This window comes from Melozone crissalis, unplaced genomic scaffold (assembly GCF_028551555.1).
Source record: "Melozone crissalis strain CALT ecotype California unplaced genomic scaffold, PUWL_Pcris_2 ptg000064l_1, whole genome shotgun sequence".
NCBI lineage: Eukaryota > Metazoa > Chordata > Aves > Passeriformes > Passerellidae > Melozone > Melozone crissalis.
Window position 1 is genome coordinate 154,232 of NW_026535842.1, and position 6,342 is coordinate 160,573.

The window sequence follows — 6,342 nt, forward strand, 5'->3', positions numbered from 1 at the left end:
GCCGCCGGGTCCAAGGCGGCCACAGCGCGCGGCGCCTTTAACACCGCCCCCCGCCCCCGCGTGACCCCGGCCCCGCCCCCGCCCGGCCCCGCCCCGCCCTCGCTGCCCATTGGCCCGCGCTCCGAGGAAGGGGCGGGGCCGCGCCGCCATTGGGCAGCGCCGAGCACGGAGACCGAGCGCGGCCCCGCCCCCCCGCGCGGGCAGCGCGCCGGAGGACCACGTGCGCGCCCGGTGTGCCTCGGGAGGGACGGCCCCGGAACCAGCACCGGAACCGGCACCGGAACCGGCACTGCATGGCATAGCATGGCATAGCATGGCCCGGAACCGGCACCGGCACGGCATAGCATAGCATGGCATAGCATCGCCCGGCACCGGAACCGGCACTGCATGGCATAGCATGGCCCGGCACCGGCACCAGTACGGCATGGCCCGGTACCGGTACGGCATGGCATGGCAGCAGGACTGGCATGGCATGGCATGGCATGGCATGGCCCGGCACCAGCACAGTATGGCCCGGCACCGGTGCTGGCACAGCATGGCCTGGCCGGGCATATCTGGCACGGCTTGCCACCGATGTGGACTCTGCGCCAGTGTGGCACGGGCACAGGCCAGCAGGTGTGAGGGCCAAGGCTGGGCTGCAGCACAGCTCGACTCGCTTTGGCACAGATGTGGGGCTGGCCCAGGTATGGAACTGCTCTGCTCAGCTCCAGCATGACCAGCCTGTGCCAGCCCAGGTGGACAAGGAGCTACTGGCCACGGGGCTGGCACTCCAGTGTGGCTCAGTCCCACTCCAGTGTGGCTCAGTCCCTCTCCAGTGTGCTCAGTCCCTCTCCAGTGTGGCTCAGTCCCTCTCCAGTGTGGCTCAGTCCCACTCCAGTGTGCTCAGTCCCACTCCATCTCTGAACTGGCATCACACACAGGCCTGGTGCTTGCACTGGTTGAGACCAGCACCAGCCCAGGAGTCCCCACTGGCCTGGCAAGGACCACAGGTGGGGACTGAAACCAGTTCCCCCCAGGATCAACCACGGCACCAGATCCACAGCTGAGTGTGGCAGCTCAGGGGATCCCGCAAGGTCCCAGAAGGTTCCCAGGAGGTCGTGCAGGGTCCCCCCAGCCTGGGTGGCACGGCAGCGGTGAGCCCCTCAGCGTGCAGCAGCTGCGGATGTGTGTGCACAGCCAGCCCCACATGCCCAGGCCCACACTGGGGGCACACGTGTGCCCCGAGCTGGGGGAGCCCCTGTCCCCTTCCCATCTGGGGTGATCGTTGCCCAGCAGGAAGCACGGCTCAGTGCCCAGAGGCAGCCCCGGGGCAGGGGTCGGCCGGCACGGGAAGCTGGGGTGTGTGGCCAGGGGCTGTGCCGCCGCACGGGTCAGCAGCTGGGGCTGGCGTATCGCCACGTCATGGGGACGCAGTGCTGCAGGTGGCCCCTGGTGCCCGGGGAAGCGGCCAGGCTGCCCCAGCCCTGCTGCATGACTGCCCCTGCGTCACCCGGGCAGAGTCCAGCCCGTGTCCCCGCGGGCCCTGTGTCCCCAGGGCCACGTGCAGCACTGCCTGCACAGAGCCGCAGCTGGGCCTGGGGGAAGGAGGGATGTGTACCTCGACCTGGGGACGCCCTGCACTCTCAGCTCCCCAGAGCATTAGCAGGCGTGAGCCCACACCTTTCCCCTGTTCCCGCTCCACATTCTTGCTCTAGGTGCGTGAACTGGGGAGGAAACTGGCAGGAGGCCCTGGATTAAGCTGGTAGGATCCATGTTGTGGGCCCCCAGATGCCATAACCCTGTATCCCCAAAGCTGGGAAGGGATCCAGGTGTGTCTGCACCCCTGCAGGGGTAGGGGCACATCTGGGGAGCAGCACTGGGCATGCAGGTGCAGCCACAGGTACATGGGGTGCAGCACCAAACGTGGGATGTCACTATAGGACACAAAAGAATACAAGTGCACACCACTGTTCTCAAGGTGAAGAAAAAAGGGAAGTTTATTTTCTGACTCTAACATTTACAGTTTTCTAAGAGTGATAGTGGACTGGAGGGTGACACTGGACAAACCACAGTCTATCAACTTCTTCATAAAGGAATGCAAAACGAGTTATTTAGAGAAAGTGTGTGAGAAAGTTCGCTACAAGAATGTCAACATCAGAAGGCTTAGAAAATCTTAAAAAATCAAAGCGACACAATGGGGCACAGTACAAAGTGTGCAGGTGTGGGGCCAGGCGTGGAAGGGCCTTGCAGGGGGCACAGAGGGGTACAAACCTTGCACAGATGACAGAACTGAAGAGATGGACTCAGGGCCAAGGATGTGCTGGGGAGGAGCACCTGGGCGGCCCCAGGACACTGCACTGCAGGTTCCCAGCGCTGGGAGGGGACCCTCAGACCTTTGTCAGCCTCACCCCTGCAGTGAGCCCCACCCTGAGCGGTGGCACTGTGACACTGGAGGCAATTAAGGCAATTAAGGCAGCACTCTGGGAGCTGCTGGGAAACGCCCTGGGAAACATTCCAGCCTGTGGCCATCTCACCTACAGAGCCAGAGACTGCATCCCCCACCGCAGTAACACTAGTGAGTCTGTAACTCCTGCACTGGGAGCCTTTGATGGATGCTGAGCGTGCCCTGAAATCCACCTGCTTGGCATCACCACTCCCAGTCCCGGTGCTGGCTTGGACCTGCAGGTCCCTGGACATACCCGGGTGCTCAACAGCATCACTGGGCATCCCAGCACTCACTGGCACACTCTGGACCTCTTAGGTGTCACCAGCAGTCTCCAGAAACCCCCAGCACTGCAGCTGTTGGTGTCCCTGCCTACCCGGGCTCCACTCCTGACTGATCCTCTTACTTCACGTTGTCTTACTCAGTTGTTAATTGGTAATAAATTAAAATTCATTTTCCCGAGTCAAGCATTTTGCCCATGACTTAAATGTTGAATGATCTCTAAAGGCATTAGTGAACACAAATCACATTGTGGGTAAGGCTGAAAGAGACGAGAGTGGCATCATCTGGTCCCACCTCCCTCCTCAAGCAAGGTCATCCAGAGCACATTGCACAGAATTGTGGTCAGATAGTCCTGGAATATCACAAGTGGGTGAGACTCCACAACCTGGGCAATCTGTCCTAGTGCTTGGGCACCTGCACAAAGTTCTTCCTCACATTCAGGTGGAACTAATATGAATTTGCAAAAAACACTACGAAGGGTCATGTCCAGGGTCACTCTATTGCTTACAGCATGGATAATACACATAGTGAAAACCAAATTAGAATCAATTAGAATCAGTGGCATTGTGGGGCTCCCCTCACCCCCTCGGTACCCAGGGGACCCGCAGTGGCATCCGTGTGAGTTTGCTGCCAGTACAACACAACTGATTGTGCTGCTGCTCTTTATTTATAAATACAAATATTCTCCAAACACTCTGCTGGCTCCTGTCGGGCTGCCTGGGCCCCCTGAGCTGGCTCAGGCAGCTGCGAGGCGCCTGCGGACAGAGGAAGCTGCTGGGCACGGGGCGGGTGCGAGGGCGCGGAGCAGCCTGGGCGCCCTGGGCCGCGGGCACCCTGCGCAGGGCACACGGGGGGCTCTGGGCCGGCCCACGGCACCAGTCTCCGCTCGCTGGAGCCCCCGTGCTGCCCCGGCAGCTCGCCTCCGCCCCACAGCTCACTTCCTCCTCTTCCTCCACACGTGGATCACGCAGCACAGCACCATCCCCAGCAGCATGGAGCCGAGGATGGCCACGATGCCCTCGATGCAGTAGGTCTGGAAGGAGTTGGAATCCACGGCGTCGGCGTCTGCCCTGCCCAGCACGGGCGTGTCGGGCTCTGCCTCGCCGTCCCCGGCGCCCGGCTCGGCGCCGCCGTCCCCGGCCGATCTCCGGCCGATGGCGCCGCTCAGCCCCAGGCTCTTCACTCCTGCAGGGCCAGCGCTGCGCGTCGGTGTGTGCTGCACGCCTCTGGCCCTCTCACCAGAGCGCTGCCATTGCCACCAAATGCTCTTTGCCGCCTCGCTGGCAGCTCTGGGTCACAGACATCTTTTAGCAAAAGTCCTTTCCTTAGGATTTTTCCTCCTGAGAAGCCGAGAGGCCTCAAAATGTAAACAATGGTTATTTGCTGCTGTGGAATGCAACAGGTGCATCTGGGATTGGTCTCATAGAGTTGTGTATAATTAATGGCCAATCACAGTCAGCTGGCTCAGACTCTCTGGTCAGTCACAAGCCTTTGTTATCATTCTTTCTTTATCTTTCTATTCTTAGCTAGCCTTGTGATGAAATCCTTTCTTCTATTCTTTTAGTATAGTTTTAATGTAATATATATAATGAAATAATAAATCAAGCCTTCTGAAACATGGAGCTGTTCTCTTCCCTCACCCTCAGACCCCTGTGAACACGGTCACAGCCCTGAGCAAGGGAATATCCTGTGGTGGCAACGTTTCCTCAGCAAAACCAAGGGAACTCCCAAAGGCCCTGCAGGTCCCCACTCTCTGCACCCTCCCTCTCCTCAGAGCATTGCTAATAACCCCCCTGACTCAGTTCTTCCAGTGTCTGCCTTTGCTCCCTGCTCCCGGGGACTCTTGCCACAATTTCTCCTGTGCTCTGGCCAGGGATGATCTGACTGGGGCAAACACAGTCCCTGGGACTCAGCTGGAGACACAGCTGGCTGGGACACAGTACAGGCTCTGGGCCACCCTTGCAGCTCGCCAGTGCCCACAGGGTCCCTCAGTGAGGGTCTGAGTGTGGCTGGGGGGTCTTTGGTGTGCCTCTCCATGCACCCAAGACCTCGGCTGCCCGACTGTGCTGCTCAGGAGTGACCTGTGCCCACCTCCTACTATCGTCTTCAGCTCCCTCAGGATGTCATGCAGCACTTTGGTTGTCTCCACGGAAGATTGTCCCCTTCCATCTTGATACTCTGGAACTTGATGCAGAGAATAAAGTTGCATTTTGCCCCCAGCAAACCCTGTGAGCAGCCCTCAGGCCGTGCAGTCGGTCAGCACTGACGAATGACTCCTGCAGTGCCAGGGCAGCTCCAGTGCAGGGTCCAGCTGAGAAGTTGGGACACAACCGCGCCCACAGCTGCACCCAGACTCCCCCAGGAGCTCCGCCCAGAGCCTGGAGCACCATCTGTCCTGATGGAACAGCATGCCCAGGCTGTGCCCCCTGATCCTGGGCATCCTTCACATTTCCTCTTGCACTTGCCCATCTTTGCTGAAGGATGCAGCTGTCCCCATGGTCGGGACTCAGGGGGCTGGACAGAGAGGATGGGGGAGTGCAGGGAGCACAGCTGGACAGGGGAGCACAGCTGCCTGACCAATCGACCCTTGGAGTGGACAAAACCCATTCCTGTGCCAAGGAGAGTGCACCTCTTTGGGCCCCAGCTGTGAGGGGGGATCCCCTGGGTTGTGCTGGGGCCTCGGGGGTCTCACAGTGGGGCTGCACAAAGCACAGCCACCCCCACACACCTGCCGTGTGCACGGCGCTCTCCCCGGGGCCTGCCAGGCCTTCTCCAGGCGCCTCCTCCTCCTCCTGCGCTGCAGAGACACAGACAGAGAGTCAGGCAAGCCCGAGCCCCTGCTGCCCGCGGGGCTCTGCAGGGCACCCCTGGCCTGGCTGCCACCTACCCATGGGCTCTGCTTGCCACGGAGCTGCCTGGGCTGGCAGGGCCAGCAGGAGAAGGCTGAGAGCCAGGGCCCAGCGTGCCCGTGCCATGCTGCAGCTGCTGCTGGTGCAGCAGCCGTGACACCCGCCTGCCCTGCACACCTGCAGGGCCTGGCTTTGGGTTCCACAGGGCCCTTTGTGACCTCAGGACGTTCCACCAGCAAAGTTCTGCCATCTCCACGGCAGTCTCTCCTGTTCTCCATCTCCACTGCCATCTCCCCCCAGATGCTCCCCAGCTGCTGGAGACAGCTCAGGCAGAGCCACCAGACTCAGCCCTGCCCCAGCACACTCAGGCTTCTCTGGAGCTGCTCTAGAAAACTCTGCAGAGGCCACCTGGGGCTTTACCTGTGTGCAGAGCAAGTCCCAGTGCTCCTGGGAGTGCCTGAGGGTGTCAGGTGTGCACCTACCCTGAGCAGGGACCAAACCCTTCCTGGAGTTCCCCTGGAGGAGTCAGGAGCTGATAACACCTGGGAGTGATCCCAAACCCTCGGTGCCCCACATCAGTCACCAAAAAGGAGTGGCAGCTGTCAGCTGGCACAGGGAGCTGCTCACTCGGCCCCTCAGGGAGTAAGGAGCACGCTCAGGAAAGCAAAGGAAACAGAACTTGGGGGCTGAGATTGAAACTGGGAGCAAACTGGCTGACCTTGGCTCCCAGCAGCACGGAGCGCACCGTCTCTCTATTTATTAAAATAACTAAATAAGTATATTTATTTA